The sequence below is a fragment of the Tachyglossus aculeatus genome, chromosome 2 (genome assembly GCF_015852505.1).
Source record: "Tachyglossus aculeatus isolate mTacAcu1 chromosome 2, mTacAcu1.pri, whole genome shotgun sequence".
Lineage (NCBI taxonomy): Eukaryota > Metazoa > Chordata > Mammalia > Monotremata > Tachyglossidae > Tachyglossus > Tachyglossus aculeatus.
Window position 1 is genome coordinate 64,321,675 of NC_052067.1, and position 21,908 is coordinate 64,343,582.

Below are 21,908 nucleotides of genomic sequence, written 5' to 3' on the forward strand. Positions count from 1 at the left end.
TTAATCACTTACTATGTGCAAATCACTGTTCTAAATGCTGGATGAATTATGAATATGTACTTTAGTGCTGTGGGGCTGAGGGACCTCCTCCAGGAGGCCTTTCCAGATTGAGCCCCACTTTTCCTCTGCTCCCCATCCCCTCCCCTTTGCTCCATCTCCCTCCCCTTTGCTCCATCTCCCTCCCCTTTGCTCCATCTCCCTCCCCTTTGCTCCATCTCCCTCCCTCTGCTCTGCCACTCTCCCTGCCCCACAGCTCTTGTGTATATATGTATGTATTTATTATTCTATTTTATTAATGATGTGTGCAAATCTATGATTCTGTTTATTTATATTGATGCTATTAATACCTGTCTACTTGTTTTGTTTTGTTGTCTGTCTCCTCCTTCTAGACTGTGAGCCTGTTGTTGGGTAGGGATTGTCTCTGTGGTTGAATTGTACTTTCCAAGCACTTAGTACAGTGCTCTGCACACAGCAAGTGCTCAATAAATACGATTGAATGAATGAATGAATGAAAAGAGTGAATAAAGGGTGCAAATCTAATTGCAAATGTGATCCAGAAGGGAGTGTGAGAAGAGGAAATGGGGGCTTAGGCAGGGAAGCCTCTTGGAAGAGTTGGGCTTTTAATAAGGCTTTGCAAGTCGGGTGAATGTTGGTTGGACATGAAGAATGAGGGCATTCCAGGCCAGAGGCAGGACATGGGTGACAGGTCGGTTATGAGATAGTCAAGATCAAAGTATAAAGAGTCGGTAGGAATTAGAGGAGCAATGCTTGTGTGGGCTAGGTTGTAGTAGAGAAGGTTGCAGTAGAGATGGGCTAGGTTGTAGTAGAGAAGCCGCATGGCTCAGTGGAAAGAGCCCGGGCTTTGGAGTCAGAGATCATGGGTTCAAATCCCAGCTCTGCCAATTGTCAGCTGTGTGACTTTGGGCAAGTCACTTAACTTCTGTGTGCCTCAGTACCTCATCTGTAAAATGAGAATTAAGACTGTGAGCCTCCCATGGGACAACCTTATTACCTTGTAACCTCCCCAGCACTTAGAACAGTACTTTGCACACAGTAAGTGCTTAATAAATGCCATCATTATTAGTAGGAAAGCCGTGAGGAAAGGTAGGAGAGGGCAAGCTGACTGAGTGCTTTAAAGCCAATGTATTGGTGAGTTTTGACTACGGGAGCATTGCAATAGCTACATGTTACATTTGCCCAGATATCCTCCTTAATGAGAAAAGGTGAAAATAAGAAGAAAATTCATTATGCTTATGGTCAATTTATCAAAAAATACCAACAAAATAGCCATCACACATTCTAGAAGACATAGTTCTGTGTGAACAGGGAATGTTTCTACCAACTCTGTTATATTGTACCCTCCCAAGTGCTTAATTCAGTGCCCAGCACACAGTAGGAGTTCAATAAATACGATTGATTGATCAATGTATTTATTTCAATAGTTGCATTGTTGCATTCATGGTAATGTAGAAGAACCTCAGTAATTTACATAAAAGATTGTGCAAGCCATTATGAATTACTCTGTTTTGTGGAATTGGCAGCATGCACAAAGTAGGTAATAAATATTGAAGATGTTCTTTGCTCTTGGAATTTGCTTTGCTTAGGGCATTTGTTTTGACAAGTAAGGTTTAGCTTTATGACAGTATTTCACAGTACACAAGTAAATGCCCTATAGTATGTTTGGTAAAGGTAATGGAGCCTTAGTGAACTGCAATATTACTACAGCTTATAGGTATTAAATCTTTGCTGGAAAATGGAGGAGACTGCTGACATTTTCATTGAGAATTCTTGGGCAAAATGAAAATGAGATTCTTCAGTAAGGTAATTGAATCAATGAATTTATCCCAATCATTACACTGGTGCAAGCAAATGAAATGTAATACTTTTTTCCAGGGGACCAAATACCTTAAATGTCCCTGTTTTATGAGTAGAAAACATTACATGGGGATATGATTGCTTTATGGGCCATTTTCCAGGACTGTGGAATGGCTTCCTCATTTAAAAATGTTAAGTGTAAGAAAGTCTAATGAAAGATGACTACATTTTCTCAAATGCCTGATTTTAAAACTACATTAAAAAGGTGTAGAATAATTTTTGAATAAATATGATTTTTTTGTTATTAAAGAAATAGTTGAAAGTATGATTGTAAATAGTAGCAGCTACATCATTTGTATATGATGTCCTTTTTTAATAATAATAATAATAATGATAATAATAATGACATTTATTTAGCACTTACTATGTGCAAAGCACTGTACTAAGCACTGGGGAGATTACAAGGAGATCAGGTTGTCCCACTGGGGGCTCACAGTCTTCATCCCCATTTTACAGATGAGGGAACTGAGGCCCAGAGAAGTTAAGTGACTTACCCAAAGTCCCAAAGCTGACAATTGGCAGAGCCAGGATTCAAACCCATGACTCCTGACTCCAAAGCCCAGGCTCTTTCCACTGAGCCATGCTGCTTCTCCAACAGACTAAAAATTCGCCAGCATTTCCATAGCTTTTATCTTTATTAAACAATTTGCTGAGTTTCCTGAACTTAGAAGCTATAAATGCTCAACCTTAATGCTGCAGGACCAGATGTTTTTCCTCCTAAAGACATCTAGTCAAGGTTCAGAATAAAAGAGGGATGAACTAAGAGATTTTTGACATGTAAATCTTGTTTACTCAGTGTTTTATTAAGGGGCTATTTTGTCATTAAGAAACATTAATCTAGCCAATCATTTAGGTTTATGGTCTTTCTCCTCCAAAGAATGCTATTTTAATTCAAATCCATTAGAACTTATGATCAAAGGCCTTTTACAAATGTTTATATTGTTTCACATGATGGATTGCTGCATGATTGTTAGGTTAGGTAAAGGAAATGTTTTCTAATATGGTGCGATTATGATTGTCTTGGTTAATATCTGGTTCTGCGACCCCTCTCGTTTTTCTTTGTTTGCCTTTCCACTGGGGTCTTCTGCATGCAGTGGTGGTCTTTTTCTGTAAAGGAACTGTGCATACTTCTTACCTTGGACAGAGGTTGGCTTCCAGCCAGGATTGAGTTCAGGGTGGAGCAGAAGAGAGGAGGTGAATCCAATTGGATTAGCATAGAAAATGCATTCTGGCTTTTTCCATTATAAAGCAAACAAAAATTGGACCCCATCCAAAGTAGTCCATATCTATTCTTCCTAGAAAGGACTAATTCCAGGCTTTGCAGGTTCTCCCCCAAAATGTCAGGACAAATCTCCCCTATTTCTCCAGTAATAGTTTGACGGTGTTTAGGGGGTGTCTTTGACCCAAAATAGTTACCCCATTATTGCTAAAAAGAATGTCATATTGCCTTTCGTAGGATAATTGTGCAAAGAAAAACTACTTCATAATGCATAAATATGCACCAGGGGATAGCATTTAAGTTACCTGGGGCCCCTTAATTTCCCTGTGTCTGAGGGTTTATATGCTCTTGGACTTAATGATGCATTAACATATTTTTATTTGCCTGGATGAGGCACATCGTCCAGCTCTTGCTTGAATCCGTTCATTAAGATTTCATGAAATTGGCTTCTGATGAATGCAAAAGCTAGAATGGCAACTTTCAGACTGTTCTGTCTGGGCTCAGGAATGTCACACCAGTTTTTAGTACCAGTGAATGCTAGAGATAAATCCTCCCATGCCAACTCATCACCTAGGGAGGACAGAAATCCTGCTGAATTTACATGAGTCCTTTATTATGTGAAATGGTTGGAGTGAATCAAATGGGTTATTTGGTGGGTAGCTGGCTAGGAATTGGCTATTTTAAAAATTGTAAACATTACTGTGTGTCATATTTAGAGAGATCCTGCATTGTTTGCCTGAGATTTTTGCCCTGCTATTAACAAAGTTGCATAACTAGATAACACACATTTCTTTTAAGGGTGGAGGGTAAACTGCCCAGAGGGATTTATGGAGGACTTGAATAGCCCCAATTTCATCTTGAATGTAAAGAGGTTTTCAGCTATTTTCCATTGGATGGGTTTTTAAATCACAAAAACATGAAAATTCTTATTATTGCTGTGTTCTCGGTGCCAGGTCCTGAGGGCTGGGAAAGGCTCATCAGTTCCCCAATCAGGATGCACTGAACTATCACTGAGACTTACTCGAAAGAGAGAATTCTGAGAGGGAGAAAGGGAACTCTTAAAGGAAAATATGGTGAGCTTGGAGTGCAGAAGCAGAGAAGGTGATTAAAGGATGGAAAATAAGCCGTGTCACCTTTGTGGGGTTACACACAAAGAGTAGTGCTTTAGCAGGGGTGGTGACAGGGAAGAGGGACTCTGGCAACTGTGACATAAATTTGACTGTCCTGTAAAGTTGATTCTGAGTCTATTCCACAATGCTGGGGTGAATTTCAGAAGTAAGTACCCTGTCGCACCCATTCTTCATCCCTAGAAGGATGAAAATGGGCTCTAGTGATATTTACTTGTACTTAAGTTGTTTGTACAATGATAGTGATGGGTTGCAGTAAGCCATCTACACTGTCCATATGACCAGAGGCAGCAGGAGTAGTAATTATAAAGGTATTTATTGAGCGCCCATTTAACTGAGAGGGCCAGGGTGGCCTATTGGAAAAGGGTGAAACTGGGAATCAGTAGATCTGGGTTCTAATCCCAACTCTGGATAACCTGGTGTGTGACCTTTTTTATTTTATTTTAATGGTATTTGTTCAGTGCCTACTATGTGGCAGGCACTGTACTAAGTACTGGGGTAGATACAAGCAAATCGGGTTGGACACAGTCTCCGTCTTACAAGGCGGCTCACAGCCTTAATCACTGTTTTACAAATGAGGTAACTGAGGCACTGAGAAGTTAAGTGACCTGCCCTATGTCCCACAATGGACAAGTGGTGGAGCTGGAATTAGAACCCAGGTCTGTCTGACTCCAAGTCTGTGCTCTATCCAGTAGGCAACACTACTTCTCAATGTTATGACCTTGACCTTGGGCAAGTCGAAGTCTTTGAGTTTGTTTTTCTCATCTATAAAATGGGCATAAGATATCTGGCCTCCCCACCTCTTAGAATGTGTGTCCTGATTGAAACAAGCACAGAGTCCCATTGATTATCTATACCAGTGCTTAGGATAATGCTTTGGCATTGAGGAAATACTTAATAAATAGTATAGTTATTATTATAATTCAGCAGAAGCATAAGACATGTTCCCACCACATAAGGACTTGCCACTTTAAAGGGAGAGGCAATCATAAAGATGCTTATAAAGAGAGTGATCAGAATTAATAATTGATTGTACAATTGATCATATACATATTCATAAGCACTGAGGAAGAGTATAAGTGGATTAATTAGTTCTAAAAGTGGCTGATGTGTAGATATACCTCATTGAGTTGGCAGTGTCCAGGAGGGGCCAGTTGGAGGAGTTGGAATTTTAAGAAGCCTTTGAACATGGGGAGATCATATTACCCTCCCAACTCAATCGTAAAGTCGTATGAAAGTGGGTAGTTTCCCATTTGTTCAGATTTGGTCAGACATTTTTAGCAGTCTTATTTTGGCAGTATCCTTGAGGTCTGAGCATCCATGCAATGCTATGAACAATCCATACAGTGCCAGAAAGGGTACCCTATTGTGTTGTTGGGGGCTCAGATTGTTCTTCAGTGGTGAGTGCGCGCGCGCGCGCACACACACACACACACACACACACACACACACACACACACACACACACACACACACACACACACACACACACCCCTTCCCTCCCTCCCTTCCTCCAAGCTGCATGCAGGTCTTGGGAGGTCTCGAGGTGTGAGGTACGGTTGTCTGTCTGTTGTGTGATCTTGGGCAAGTCACTTCACTTCTCCGTTCCTCAGTTACCTCATCTATAAAATGGGGATTAAGACTCTGGTCTAGCCTGATTTACTTGTATCTGCCCCAGCATTTAGAACAGTGCTTGACACATAATGAGTGTTTAACAAATAGCATCATTATTATTACTATCATTACAGCTGGATAGAGTATTGATATGGACCTTTTCATTTTCTCCACTTCCAGCTACACAAGGCAGGCTGACATGGTGGATGAACACAGCAGGAAGGGCAGGACCAAAGCAAATGCAACAGTGTTTGCTTCTGTAATCACCTCACCTTGTCTGTTTCCCTTACAGCGCTGCGACCAGGACAGGGGTATGGAGCCCTGGAGCTTTTGAAGATTTCTTAATTAGGAGACAGGACATAAGAAGACATTCCTTGCCCTCGCCTGCCTCCCTAGTGTAGTGGCTATAAAGTTAGAAATGAGTTTTGGGAGAGATGTGAAAATCATCACGTAAATGTTAATGCATTTTTATGTATCTATGCTTGTGATTCATCTATTTCATAGCCCTGAGGGTGGCCTTTGCCAAAATTTTAGGAGGGACAGCTAGTTTAGAGGGACTGTCTGGTTGCTGGTCCTAGGCTAAATGATTTTTAAAGACTCCTTTAATGTACCTCCTTCTTCCCTTATGGTTGTTCTAGGCACTTCTGACAAATGAGAGGGTTTTCCTCAATATAATATGTGAGAAGAGCGCTTGTGAAATTTCAGACATCCCAAATTTCAAGCTCAGGGATGTGGGGTGAAAGCTCACAATTACCAATTCAGTGTTTTTCATCCCAGGCCTTTTTTACTACTTACCTGACCAACCTCCGTGACTGAGAAAAAAACCCAAGCCCCAAAGCCACTCTGAATGACCAAAAGAAGGAAAACATTTGACCCTGATATTGGCCACCTGTCTGGACTGTGTGAATTTCACATATAATAGCTGTCCCAACCTTCCAGTTACCAGATGTCTGTAAAAATTCATAGCAGGCTATTAAATTTAGCAGATACTGTCTTAATTAGATTAGCTTCTGCACAGCACGACAGCAGAGTATTTCACTGATGGAGGATTTATAAAGATTTCTGGTGGGAATTCTTTATGGAAGACATAGTCTTTCACCCACAGGGACTGACAAACAGAAAAAAAAATCATAATGGTATAAAACTGTGGCCATGGTGTGTTCAATTAGAAATTCAGGCCTTTATTTCACTAATGTGTCCCTTTATTTTGCTTAAGATTAGGGATAGTTGAGTATAAGGCTTGGGGAGGGGGTGGTGCATCTGTATGTAAGGGCCAATTATAAGAATAGCAAAACGTTGCTGGAAAACTACAAGCAAATTATTGCTTTTAAATTCCCTAATAAACCTGGCACCAAAGGAGTGCTCAGTGTTCAGTTGCTTGTTGCTTGTCAGTACATGAATTTTCTTTTACCCTTCCAGGAAGTAAAAACTGTACAGTCAGTCTTCAACCACTTTTAAGTGATCAAATACTGAACCTAATTTGTCAACCACTGAAAATTCTTGAAAGAGTAACGCAAACATCTCTGCTTCATTTTGCCTCCATAAAGGGCTGACAATACTATCACTTATAGTTGAAGGATGGCTCTGTGTGTGTGTGTGTGCGCATGTGCACGCACATGCACTACGCTGGCTGCTATGTGTCTCACTCCATATAAAGAAAAGATATGGACAAGTTTTCTTGTCCCTCGATTCTCCAGATAAAAGATCATGTCCAAGCCACAAGTACAGTAGGGAAATGTAAGGAAGAAGCAGAAGTGAAGCAAACCTGGGCTGGTTCTTCACCCCCACCTTAATCAGATTTTGGTTAGCGAGGGACACGGGTTTCCCAAAGCCCACAAAATCCTAGATACATGGGCTGTTGGCTGATAGAAAGAATGGACCATGTGCTACTGCCTCAGGCTGAAAGGATTCACATTCTACATGGAGTGTTACTAGGCAACTGATTAAATATCCAGGGCTAGTCCTACAGGCAGAGCCTGCAGTTAATTAACCAAGCCATTTTTGTTTTTACTCTTTTCTCTTCCACTGAGTCCCTTGGAGATGCTGAAATCTGAGTGAGGGGCTTATCCTTTGTTTTGGTGAGCCACCTGGACTCAGAGGGAAAGGGTGGAAGTCACGTCATCCTCCGGTCACTGAAAGCTAGAGAGATTCATTCAACGGTGGTTCTTCCATTTATGGGTGGAAGGTCAGGCCAGCAGCCAGCCAGAAGCTTCTGGAATCAGGGCAGATCAATCATTGAGCATTTACTGCATGCAGAGCACTGTACTAAATGCTTGGGAGAGTGAAGTATAATAAAGTTGGTTGACATGTTCTCTGCTCACAGCTACAGAAAGAGATAACTTCGAGAAGGAAGAAGGTGAGGTAATTCCTTTTTGAGTGCTAGTTTGCAAGGTGGGAAGGGAGAGAAGCAAGGTAAGGGTCTGGCAGGAACTGTCTACCTACTCTATTGTATTGTACTCTCAGAAGCTCTTAGCACAGTGCTCTGCACACAGTAAGTGCTCAACAAATATCATTGACTGATTATTTGGTACAAAGATGGATCCCTTACATGCCTCTCAACCAGTGAATTTGCTCATTTCCTCTATTCCCTCCCCATTCTGCCTCACCCTTGCCATTGGATTTTTACCCTTTGTTCACCTTACCCTCAGTCCCAAAGCATTTATGTCCATAGCCATAATTTCTTTAATGTCTTTCTCCCCCTCTAGACTATAAACTCCTTGTGGACAGGGAATGTATCTACCGACATTGTTATATTGTATTCTCTCAAAAACATAGTACAGTGCTCTGCGTGCAGTAAGTGCTCAATAAATACCATAGATTGATTGACTGACAACCTACAGGGGCCAGTTTTAATAATTTTAAAATATTGAATTTGATGAGCGCTTTTGTTTATGCAAAACACATTCACATCAGTGGTCTCATCGTCATGGTAATCTCCTGATGAAGGAGGGTAGGGATTGTAATGCCCATTATCCAGATCAGGACACTGAGGCCAAGTAGGTGACTTTAGGCCCAGTAGGTCACCAGAACTCAGGGTCTTGTGACTCCCAGATCTATTCTCACTCTGTTAGGTTAAACTAACTCTCTCAAAATATCAGAAATGAAAAAAACGGTTCCAACTCACCAGAAATTTTCTGGTTTGGTTTTTCTGATTTTGTTATACAGTTGTCCTATCAAAGCTGCATGAAATAGGCTGGAATTACACATGGAAAATGGATAACTACTGGTATCCTAGAGGATCTGACTATTCCGATTAGATTTGATCAAATGCAACTGTCAGCCGCTCAGGCAGAGATCAACTTAGATGATGAGAAAGCCTCCTTCATGCCAGGGCTCAAATGCAAAGCCACTAGCTGCGATGCACCATTAAATAGGAACTTACTGACTGGGAGGGACCAAGTTTCATTTTTTCCAGAGGCCATCACGGATTTCATCCAATATCTATTTCAAACAAAGACCTAAAACCTTTCTAAATTGATATTCCCTGCTCGGCTCAGAGATCTTCCTGTAGCAAAAGATATTATCTAGGTTTTACTTGCAGGGGGTGGATGGAAAGGACTCAAACCTTCCCCTGCCACCAGACTTTGGTTTTCACATTTTGTGATTCACAAAAGTATTAGTTCTAAAGTGGAGGATGTGCACACCGAGAGCACCAACTAGCCCTGCAGCAGCTGCAACTACATCAGCTCAAGCCCATTCATTCATTCAATCATATTTATTGGGCGCTTACTGTGTGCAGAGCACTGTACTAAGCGCTTGAGAAGTGCAAGCCAACAACATATAGAGACGGTCCCTACCCAACAATAGGCCCATCTGTCCCTTGGTGGTGACTCCCTTGTTTCTGCTGATTAGCTTAGACAAAATATTTATACTGGATCAGCTCAAGAATGGGAGATTGCTTCTGTGGTAGGTTGGAAAGGAAATCCTAAGTGGTTCCCCATTCCTCTTCTAAGAAAACCAAGGAAAGGTAAGAGGGAAGCAGATAGAAATAGTCTTCCTCCTCCTCCTTTTTCTCCTTCTTTTCCTCCTCGTCCCTTTTTCATATGTCCAACCTGATTATCTTTTATCTATATCAGAACTTAGTACCAGTTGGATCCCCATCCTAAGCTGATCTCTTCTTCTACAGTCCAATTTGTGCCCTCCATCCTGCTGGAACTAACATTTTCACTGCCTCCCAACATTCAATTCTCTTGCCCCCAAGTTATCATTTCAATGATTCATCACTGCTCTACACCCCCTCCACCCCCCACCACCCAATGCTCTTCCAACTCTGTTGGCTACACCCCATTCCTCAGATGTCAAAAATGCATTCTGCTCTTGTCCATTCTGATTGACCTGTGATGGTTTATTTACCTTCACATTTTCTCTTTTGCTATTTACAACTAATCTATCACTGGTATCTATTGAGCATTTACTATGTGCAGAGCAATGTACTAAGCACTTAGAGGAATACAATACGTTGGAGTTGGTAGACACAGTTCCTGCCTATAAAGAGCTTACAGTCGAGACGGGGAGACAGACATTAAAATTAATTATGGATATTTATTTAGGTGCTTTGGGGTTAAAGGTGAAATGAATATCAAGTGCTTAAAGGGTCCAAATCCAAGTATAAGGGCTACACAGAAGGGAGGGGAAGGGAGGTACATGGAAGGTTTTGAAGGTGGAGTGGTGGTCTGTCTGTCATGTATGACGGGGGAGCGAGTTCTAGACCAGAGGCAGGATGTGAGTGAGGGACAATGAGAGAGACAAAATAGAGCTACAAAATAGTAGAAGTTTGGCGCAAAATGTGAAGACTGGCTGTAGTAGGAGATCGTTGAGGTAATGTAGGTGAGGGAGAGCTGATTTAGTGCTTTAAAGTTGATGGTAAGGAATTTCTGTTTGATGCAAAGATGATTGGCAGCCTCTGGAGGTACTTTACTTCACTCCTTTAACTCACTATACTTCAAGCTTATCTATTTTGCTGCTGATCCCTCCTCATGCTCATCCTGCCCCTGGCCTGGAATTCCCTCCCCCTTCATATCCGACAGACATCACTCTCCCTAACTTCAAAGCCTTATTAAAATCACATCTTCTCCAAGAGCCTTCCTCAACTAAGCCCTTCCCCCACTCCCTTCTGCATCACCATTGCACTTGGATTTGTACCCTTTATTCACCCCACCCTTGATCCCACAGCACTTAAGTACATATACATAATTTCTTTGTTTATAATAATAATAATGGCATTTGTTAAGTGCTTACTATGTGCAAATCACTGTTCTAAGTGCTGGGGGGGATTCAAGGTGATCAGGTTATCCCACATGGGGCTCACAGTCTTCATCCCCATTTTACAGATAAGGTAACTGTGGCTCAGAGAAGTTAAGTGACTTGCCCAAGGTCACACAGCAGACATGTGGCAGAGCCGGGATCCAAACCTATGACCTCTGACTCCAAAGCCCGTGCTCTTTCCACTGAGCCACACTGCTTGTCTATATTATTATCTGTCTGCTCCTTGTGCACAGGGAACATGTCTATCAACTCTATGTTGTACTCTCCTAAGCGCTTAGTATAATGTCTGGCACATAGTAAACACTCATAAATACAATTGATTGATTGAGGTGTCAGAGGGACACCCAGGTAAAGTAAGCATTTCAAATACAGAACTCCTCATCCCACCCAAACCCTGTCCTCCTCTTGTCTTTCCTATCATGGTGGCCAAGACCACTCCACCCCCAAACCATTGGCATTATCCACAACTCTTGTCTCTCATTGATTAATTGACTGACTAGAGCCAGGGAAGGCCTCCCAGAGGAAATATGTGATCTCAGAAGGGCTTTGAAGATGGGGAGAGCTGTGGTCTGTTGGATGTGAAAAGGAGAGAGTTTCAAGTTGGGCCTGAACAAGGAGTTAGAGGTGGGAGAAATGAGATTGAGGCACAGTGAATTAGGTGGCTTGAGAGGAATGAAAACTCAGTTTGGGGGTACTCGGAGGGAAGAATGGATAAGTAGGAGGGGAAGAGCTGATCAAGTGCTTTAAAGCCAATCTTCAGGAGTTTTTACTTGATGTGGAAAGAGGAACAGGCAACCACTTGGAGGATTTGGAGGCCTTCCATGAGGTCTTTCCACTCTTTTCTCCTACTCCCTCTCCCTCTTTCCTGTGTCACCTATGCACTTGATATTCCCACTACCCTCATCCCTACCACACTTATGTACATATCCCTAATTTATTTTAATGCCTGTCTCCCCTTCTAGAATACAAGCTTCATGTGAACAGGGAACATGTCTACCAGCTCTGTTGTATTGTGTTCCCCAAAGCACTTAGTACAGTGTCCTGTACAGAATAAGCGCTCAATAAACATGATTGATTGATTGTTTGAGAAGTGGGGATGTGTGTGCAGCCTGAGGCTTTAGACAAAAATGAAATGGCACCATGTGTCACATGGAGACCATAAATTGTACGATCAGTCTTTGCAGACCAACTGCTCCAAAGATTCATTTTGTCTTGCTCATCTGCACAGAAACGTTGCAGACCCCCAAGGTAAAGTATTGCTGGGAAAGAGAACACAGAGGGGCCTATCGGTCCATGGAGAATTCCCTCAGCAGCCTTCAGGCTGGAAAGTTTATGCAGCTTTTAAACCGTGAGGTAAGGAAACAGGAAAATGGATTAATAGACAGTAATCTCCCCCAAGATACTTACAGATAAAGTCAGCCTTGGGCATTTCGAAAGTCAGATTTACGACATCTTAAACGAGGTTTCTGAAAACCATGGCTACTTTACTTTAAAGTATATGCAGCATCAGGGCTGCACTCTTTACTCTCTGTCACCCTATGCCTAAAGACAGCCCTGAATCAGGTCTCTGGTTGTAGGAAGAGTTGTGTTTTAAAGGAAAGCAATCTAGGCATTGCTTTAAAACAAGTAATAGCTCTTTATAGACACTGAAATGCATTTGAATTCAAGCCAAAAGACATTCCCGGTGAGAGTTTTACAGACAGATACAAATGCGCTGCAGGCTGGTTTTACCAGGCAGCAGAAACGGGAATATGGGGGTAAAATGGCACAAGAAGCTCTTCACACTTTATATTAACATTTTGCCTGGGTTCCCCCTTTCTTAGGAATTTGTCAGGACCTGTTGCTAAAGATCTTGACAAATGGAGCAATACTGTTCCATACTCAAGGATATGGCCAGGTACATGAACTTCTCCTGTTGTCCCTACTCCCGAACTCCTAGCCCTGGAGGATTGTGTCTGCTGACACTAGCTGTCTTTGTTATTATTATATTGTTTTACATTTTATCATATTATATCATTACCATATGTGTGACAAGCATTAACTATGAGTCAAGTACTGGGGTATATACAAGATAATCAGATCAGGTACTGTCTTGTCGCCCCTGGGGTTCACAGTCCAAGGAGGAGAGAGAACAAATATTTAAATCCCCTTTTTGCAGATGGGGAAACTGAGGCTCTGAGAGGTTCACTGACTTATCCATGGTCACAATTGCAGGTAAACAATAGAACCAGGATTAGAACCCATATATCCTGATGCCCAGACCCTTGCCCCTTTGCTTTAGGCCACACTGCTTCTACTCAAAAGGGATGGGCGATGCACCTGCTGTCAGAGATGCTTGGGTCACCTGGGCTGTCTGTGTGATAGGTCTGGTGGCTTCACCATCCTTCCCTTCATTCATTCATTCATTCATTCATTCATTCATTCAATCGTATTTATTGAGTGCTACTGTGTGCAGAGCACTGTAGTAAATGCTTAGAAAGTATAATTCAGCAATAAAGAGAGATAATCCCTGCCCACACCGGGTTTACCATCAGAATGTGGAGAAGGTCAAGTTTAAGGGCCTTTGGGGTTTTAGTGTTTAAGGTTGTTAGGGTTTCTTCTCCATCCAGAGCCTACATCTTTAGAGCTGCCATTATGCCTTGTTTCTGTGGCAGTCCCCAGGCTAAGCCAGCATGCAGAAGCAGGAGAAGCAGTGTGGCCTAATGGAAAGAGCATGGGCCTGGGAGTTAAAGGACCTGAGTTCTAATCATGATTTTCCCACTTAGCTGCTGTGTGACTTTGGGCAAGTCATGTCACTTCTCTGTGCCTCAGTTATCCTTAAAATGGGGATTAAGACTGTAAATCCCATGTGGGACATGGACTCTGTCCGAACTGATTAGCTTGTGTACCCCAGAGTTTAGTACAGTGCCTGGCACATAGTAAGCACTTAACAAATACCACAAAAAATATGTGGGAAAGGCCCAGAGGTTTCTAGGACAGAAAAACAAGTGACTTCTCAGGAAAACTCTTTTGCATAGCAAGCCAGTCACTCATCTGGTGACATCAACTGGAGCCCAGCCTATTATAGGAAAATAACTGAGGGAGGGGGAAGTGGGGCTAGGAAAGTGGGGAGAAACCATAGATCGATGAGGAGAAGAGAGTTCCCGTAAGACAGCCAAAGGGACCTGGAAAACTGGTGTTCCATGGGGTCAGCAGAGGGAACTATATCAAGGAAGAGCCCATGGACAGCATTCCAACAGAGGTGCTGCTAAGTGAAGTACAGAAGTGGTTTCAATGGATCTATGTTAGGAACAAGTGCCGCAAGGATATGCTGTCATTCATGGATCTAGTTTTTACCAGAAGCAGAGTGGTGTCTAGTAGAAAGTGCACAGGCCTGGGAATCAGGGGAACTAGGTTCTAATCTCAGCTCTGCCAATTACTTATTTTACCTTGGGCAAATCACTTCACTTCTCTGTGCCTCTGTTCTCCTGTTCTCCCTCCTACCTAGACCATGAGTCCTATATAAAACAGGGACTGCATCCAACCTAATTAACTTGTATCTGTACCAGTGCTTAGAACAGTGTTTGACAAATGGTACCACCACAATTTATTTTTATGGTATTTGGCCAGTGCTTACTAATACACTATACCCTTCTTTATTGATACTTTGCAGTACTCATTGTGGGCAGGGGATGTGTCTGTTTATTGTTATAGTGTATTCTCCCAGTGCTTATTACAGTGTTTTGCCCACAGTAAGTGCTCAATAAATACAATTGAATGAATGAATTATTATTAGAAATGTTGCAGGTGCTGTTGCTAGTAAAACCTTTAGAAAGGTAGGCACTGGTTACCTGTTTATAACCAAAGGATATGTCGGAGTAATATCAGCAAAAGCAGAGACTTGCCATCACAGGAAAAAGATGGACATCTGGTTTTCTTCCAAACCTCAGGTGCCAGTCTTTGGCTGTCTGAACCCTAGATGATTTCAGAAGTTTCAAATCTAAGAGCCAGAGGATGGTGACACAAATTACTGGGACAGTCTCATGGTGTGCTAGCTTGGATCCCACAGATTTCCTACCCAGGCTGCAAATTTCTGAAGGCACTATGTTCAAGGTGTCACAACTGTACATCTGATAGATGAGATCAATCATGGGTATGTAATGAGTGCTGTGTGCAGAGCACTGTATTAATTACTTGGGGCTCTACACCAGACCTGGTAGACAAAATCCCTGAGATCAAGGAGTTTCCAATCTAGCAATCACAGTGCCTTAGTTGATTCTTCAGCAAGGGAAACTGTCAGGAGGGAGAAGATGATGAATACCCCTTTAGTAGGCATAGGTATTCCATAGTATTCTCAATCAGTGGTATTTTCTGAGTACTTATTGTGTGCATAGCTCTGTACTCAGCTCCTGGGAAAGCCCAGTCTAATAGAGTTGATAGACATGATCCCTGCCCACAAGGAGCTTACAGTTTATTGGGGGTACAGATATTCTTTATGATCTAAACTTGACTGGAGAATGCCACAATACTGAGATCCTCCATCTACCATTTGTGCTGAGGGAGCCTCTACAGCTAGGCCACTGACTAGCACTTTTTCCCCAGGTAATACTATTGTATTATGCCCTATGTTTTTCATTTCTGTCAAGTAACAATTTAAGCAGCATGGACTAGTGGATAGAGCATAGGCCTGGGAGTCAGAAGGACATGGGTTCTAATTCTGGCACCACCACTCATCTGCTTTGTGACCTTGGGCAAATCACTTCACTTCTGTGCCTCAGTGACCACATCTGTAAAATGAGGATTAAGACTGTGAACCAGATGTGGGACAGGGACTGTGTCCAACCCAATTTGCTTGTATCCCCCTAGTGCTTAGTACAGTGCCTAGCACAAAGTAACCACTTTATAAATACCACCATTATTATTATTATCATTATTATTACATACTGCTTAAGGGAGTTTCTGGTTACAGCACTGTGCTTTGTGCTGGGGAGCATAAAAGGCAAAATCCTTCCTATCAGGGAGCTTGCAGTATTTAGACCAACAAATATGAAATCAACGTAAATCTTCACAGATAAATCTATTTTGAGAAGTAAAATAATTTTAGAGTTTATTAAGGGGGAGGAGTAGGCTGGCATACTGGATCCTAAATAGAGTTAACCAGGAAATGCTTCCCAGAGGAGGTGGGCCTTGAGCCCTGATTTAAAGAAGGGAGAGATATAGTTTGGAGGTTTGTGGAGGTAATTTTATTTATTAAGCACCGGATGAAGAGCACTACTAAATGCTGGAAAAAAAAATACCTGGGTAAGAATAATACATCAATCAATCAATCAACATTATTGATTGAGCACATACTGTGCCCCAAGCACTGTACTAGGCAGTAGTGAGAGAACAATATATTGCCAACTTGTACTTCCCAAGCGCTTAGTACAATCAATCAATCAATCAATCGTATTTATTGAGCGCTTACTATGTGCAGAGCACTGTACTAAGCGCTTGGGAAGTACAAATTGGCATCACATAGAGACAGTCCCTGCCCAACAGTGGGCTCACAGTCTAAAAGGGGGAGACAGAGAACAGAACCAAACATACCAACAAAATAAAATAAGTAGGCTAGAAATGTACAAGTAAAATAAATAAATAAATAAATAAATAAATAGAGTAATAAATATGTACAACCATATATTCATATATACAGGTGCTGTGGGGAAGGGAAGGAGGTAAGATGGGGGGATGGAGAGGGGGACGAGGGGGACAGGAAAGAAGGGGCTCAGTCTGGGAAGGCCTCCTGGAGGAGGTGAGCTCTCAGCAGGGCCTTGAAGGGAGGAAGAGAGCTAGCTTGGCGGATGGGCAGAGGGAGGGCATTCCAGGCCCGGGGGATGACGTGGGCCGGGGGTCGATGGCGGGACAGGCGAGAGCGAGGTACAGTGAGGAGATTAGTGGTGGAGGAGCGGAGGGTGCGGGCTGGGCAGTAGAAGGAGAGAAGGGAGGTGAGGTACAGTGCTCTGCACACAGTAAGCGCTCAATAAATATGATTGAATGAATGAATGAATAATAAGGTAAGTTGATAGACATGTTTCCTGCCCACAAGGAGTCCACAGTGCCATGGACCTGGAAGTGAAGTGAGTAACAAGTGTATCAAGACATGGACCCCAACCCTGACCCCTGCAGTCTAAGAATAAGGGAGGGAGAGGGAGGTGGTGACAATTGCTTCTGGAAGGATGAAATGACAAAAAAAACCCGAAATGCAAATGATGGGGGGCAATGATAAATAGAATGAGAGCAAGTATTGTAGCTAAAAAAGCAGAACTTCAGGATCCTCCTGGCTCAGAATCTAAAGTCAAGCCTCCAAACCCAGCTGATCTTAACAAATACTCCAAACCCTGGGTGCTGAGGACTACAGTGTGAGTCCAGAGCCCTGGGATAACCATGACTTCCCAGTGTCCTAGAGTTGCGTAGGGTGACAGTGTGGGCACAGACAGGAGACACTGCATGGGCTTCAGAGCATTAGCAGGGCCCAGTGAAGGCGATGAGGGAGTGAGTGACGTCCCATCATCCACTGGGTGACAGTGTGGCAGGAAGGGAGCTTTGTTTCATTCAGGAGGAAGGAGACTGTACCAGACACTTGGACAGCTTGTTGTTGTTTTTTCCAAAGAGAGCTGGTGAGCTGAAATAGGGGAAACCCAATAGTTCAATCATTCATTCATTCTTTCATTCAATTGTATTGAGCACTTACTGTGAGCAGAGCACTGTACTAAGTGCTTGGAAAAGTACAGTATAACAATAAACAGTGACATTCCCTGCCCGCATCAGGTTTATGGGAAGCAGCATGGTCTGGTCTGGTGGAAACAGCATAGGCCTGGAAGCCAGGGAACCTGGTTGCTAAACTTGGTTCCACTACCTTGACCTTGGGCAAGATACTTAACTTCCCTGTACGTCAGTTTCCTAATCTGTGAAATTGGGATGAAATCTTATTCCCTCCTATTTACTCTTTGAGCCCTATGTAGGACAGGGATGGTGTTCAACCAGATTAGCTTGTATCTGGCCTAGTGCTTAGAACAGTGCTTGACACACAGTAAGTACTTAACAAGTATAATAATAATAATAATAATAATAATAATAATAATAATAATAATAATAATAATGTCTATTGCCATCATTATTTCCTCCTCTTCTCCTGGTGGTCAGCTCCGGAATGTAGAAAGGGCTCAAGGAGAGTTGGTTACTGAGTTTCAAATTTGCATGTATGTCTTGAACAGGAACTCTCTCCAGGGACTTTGGAGTTTAGAGAAAGTCTTCAGAGTTAATCTGTTCTTTAGCTATCTTTGCTTTCACAATGTGGAGATGAATTTAGGATAAAGTGTGGGTCTGGTTTAGGAGGCCTGCTTGCTGCAGCTGAACACATTCCCCATTCGATTATGGAAAAAATGTGCACAAATGATCATGATCCCACATCCCCATTATCACTGTTTATTTTCTGCTTTGATGAGAAGCCTCTGAGTCAGAAAAAGACCCAAAGAAGTGAGAAACAATAACCACCTTGTTATAACCAAGCTGACTGCAAGACTGCTGTTATTTAGCTTCATTTATGATTGCTTAACTTATGTGACCCTACAGGTTCATTTCATCTTCTTTTCCATTAGATTTTTCCCTTCCTCTCATCTGTAGCCACACATCTTTGTGGGTAATTCTAAAAAAAAAATGACAGTGGCCAAATGTGAAGGTAGTAGGGATAATACATATATATACACACATGTGTTGGTTACATTTGTGTGTACATGTGTGTGTATATATATTTATACGAACATTGGCTCTACGATCTTGACATACTCACGCAAAAAATATTATTTTTTATAGTTATAAAACTGCAGATCTTTGATTTTTTCATTCTTCTCATCCTTCACTTGATGACTCTCCATCCCCCCTTCTTACCTCCTTCCCTTCCCCACAGCACCTGTATATACGTATATATGTTTGTACATATTTATTACTCTATTTATTTATTTATTTATTTATTTTACTTGTACATATCTATTCTATTTATTTTATTTCGTTAGTATGTTTGGTTTTGTTCTCTGTCTCCCCCTTTTAGACTGTGAGCCCACTGTTGGGTAGGGACTGTCTCTATATGTTGCCAATTTGTACTTCCCAAGTGCTTAGTACAGTGCTCTGCACATAGTAAGTGCTCAATAAATACGATTGATGATGATGATGATGATGATGATGATGATGACCTGTTACCAACCAATCTAGGTCAGGGAACGACAAAGACATTGCTGAACTGACTTCATTATTTTCCTAGTTTTAGGAAATGAGGGTCAAACCTGTGACCTTTGTGTTAAGTTGACACCCAAGGTAAAGTTGTATGTAATCTCCTTATGAAAAATTTGCAGTTCAACTGAGGAAGCAATAGATAAGTGAAAAAAGACAATTCTTTTATGAGATCAAGAATATTTCTGAAAATTTGGAGTTGGAGGCTATCAGTCAATCAATCAGTGGTATTTATTGAGTGCTTACTATTTGCAGAGCACTGGACTGAGGACTTGGGAGTATACGATATAATAAATTAGCACACACATTCCCTGCCCGTAATGAGCAGTCCAAAGTGATAGTCCAATTCAGGTTCATGGAGTATGTCCTATCAGTTGAGTTTTAGAGCCACATTTAATAAGATACATGTTTAATTCCTTGTCTAACACCGCATGTTAGTTGAAAGGCAGTTGAGATAGGAGGGTAAGGTATGTTTTAGTGCCAATATCGCATTCCTTCTGGCATCTGTTTCTAGGCAGAGGTTTACATTAAGTATCTGGGTGTTATATAAAGCCTGTGTGTTCATCCATTTTTCTTAGTGTTTTTTCTGGCTTGTGATTTTTTGATTTTGCATTTCTTGATGCAAACTCTTTTCAGTCCATAGGTGAATTATTGTTGCTAAAGAGTTGGAAATTTCTTGACAAATTTAACAGAGTAATGTAGGTGTTTACATGCTTGATCTTACAATGTCCTTGTCTATCTTGGGGAGTGAAAGGAACAAGAGAAATGAGTTCTGTTTTTACTACCTGTAATTTATTTTACTGTTCACCTCCTCTTTAGACTCGTTGTGGGCAGGAAACATACCTACCAACTCTCATACTGAACACTCTCAAGCACTTAGTATGGTGCTTTACATACAATAAGCACTCAATTAGTGGTATTCACTGAGCCCTTACTATCTGCAGAGCACTGTACTAAGCGCTTGGGAGAGTACAGTACAACAGAATTAATAAATAAATCAATGGTTATGATTTATTGATTGTGAAAGAGTGTCTTGTGGAAAATAGCAGATATGCTTTGGGCTGAAGCTTCTGTACAAAGAACCTCCCGGAGGAGTTGATTGTGGTACCAGTGGTTTCTGCAGGACCTCTCAGCCATTTTCCACTTTGCTCACCATGTTCCTGCTGGAACATGGAGAGTAGGCAGGCAGTAATAACAATAATGATAATTGTGCTGTTAAACACTTACTATCAATCAATCAATCGTATTTATTGAGCGCTTACTGTGTGCAGAGCACTGTACTAAGCGCTTGGGAAGTACAAGTTGGCAATACATAGAGACAGTCCCTACCCAACAGCGGGCTCACAGTCTAAAAGGGGGAGACAGAGAACAAAACCAAACATAGTAACAAAATAAATTAAATAGAATAGACATGTACAAGTAAAATAAATAAGTAAATAAATAGAGTAATAAATATGTACAAACATATATACATATATACAGGTGCTGTGGGGAAGGGAAGGAGGTAAGATGGGGGGATGGAGAGGGGGATGAGGGGGAGAGGAAGGAAGGGGCTGAAGACTGTGAGCCCCCTGTGGGACAACCTGATCACCTTGTAACCTCCCCAGCACCTAGAACAGTGCTATGCACCTAGTAAGCGCTCAATAAATGCCATTATTATTATTGTGTTGGCAATTTGTACTTCCCATGCACACGGTAGGCGCTCAATACGACTGGCATGGCTTGGGCTGGGCAGTGCTTACTAGGTGCCAATCACTGTACTAAGCATTGGAGGGAATACAAGAAAATTGGCTTAGGCACAAACCCTGTCCCACATCGGGCTCACAGTTTTAATCCCCATTTTACAGATGCGGTAACTGAGGTACAGAGAAGTAAAGTGACTTGCTCAAGGTCACACAGCAGACAAGAGGTGGAGCCAAGATACCATTAAACAAATACCACTAAAAAACGAAACAAAAGGCAGGACCTATTTCCAGGCCAAAGGGACCACAATGTCATGCCAGGGCTGACAGGCAGCATTGGGACCCAAATAGCAGTGGGCTCAGTAGCCTCCGCAGGCTCCGTTGCTCAGGGCCCCCGGCCACATTGCCAAGTGAAAACAGGAATCCCTGCCATCCTCCTATCATGTCACCCCCAACCTCTACTCCCAAACTTGCTTGGAAGTAGAGGGATTGCATGGCTGGCATGGCTTGGGCTGGGCAGTGCACAGACTCTCAAACTTGAAAGATCAGGAAGGCTTTTGTTGTGACTGCAACATTATATTATTGCCTGTCTCCCCCTCTAAACTGTAAACTCATTGTGGGCAGGGAGTGTGTCAGTTTATTGTTGTGTTATATGGCCGCAGGCTCTTAGTACAGTGCACTGCACACAGTAAGAGCTCAATAAATATGATTGAATGAATGAATGAATGAATGAACTGGAAGGAACTGTTGACTCTTGAGCAGTGTCTTTTACACTGTTTTTGTGTCTTTTTTTCTTCAATCTTCAGAGCACTGCTAAAATCCTCCCTTTCCTTTCCATCCAAACTGTTACCATGTTAATCCAAGCATTTGGCTTTGGAG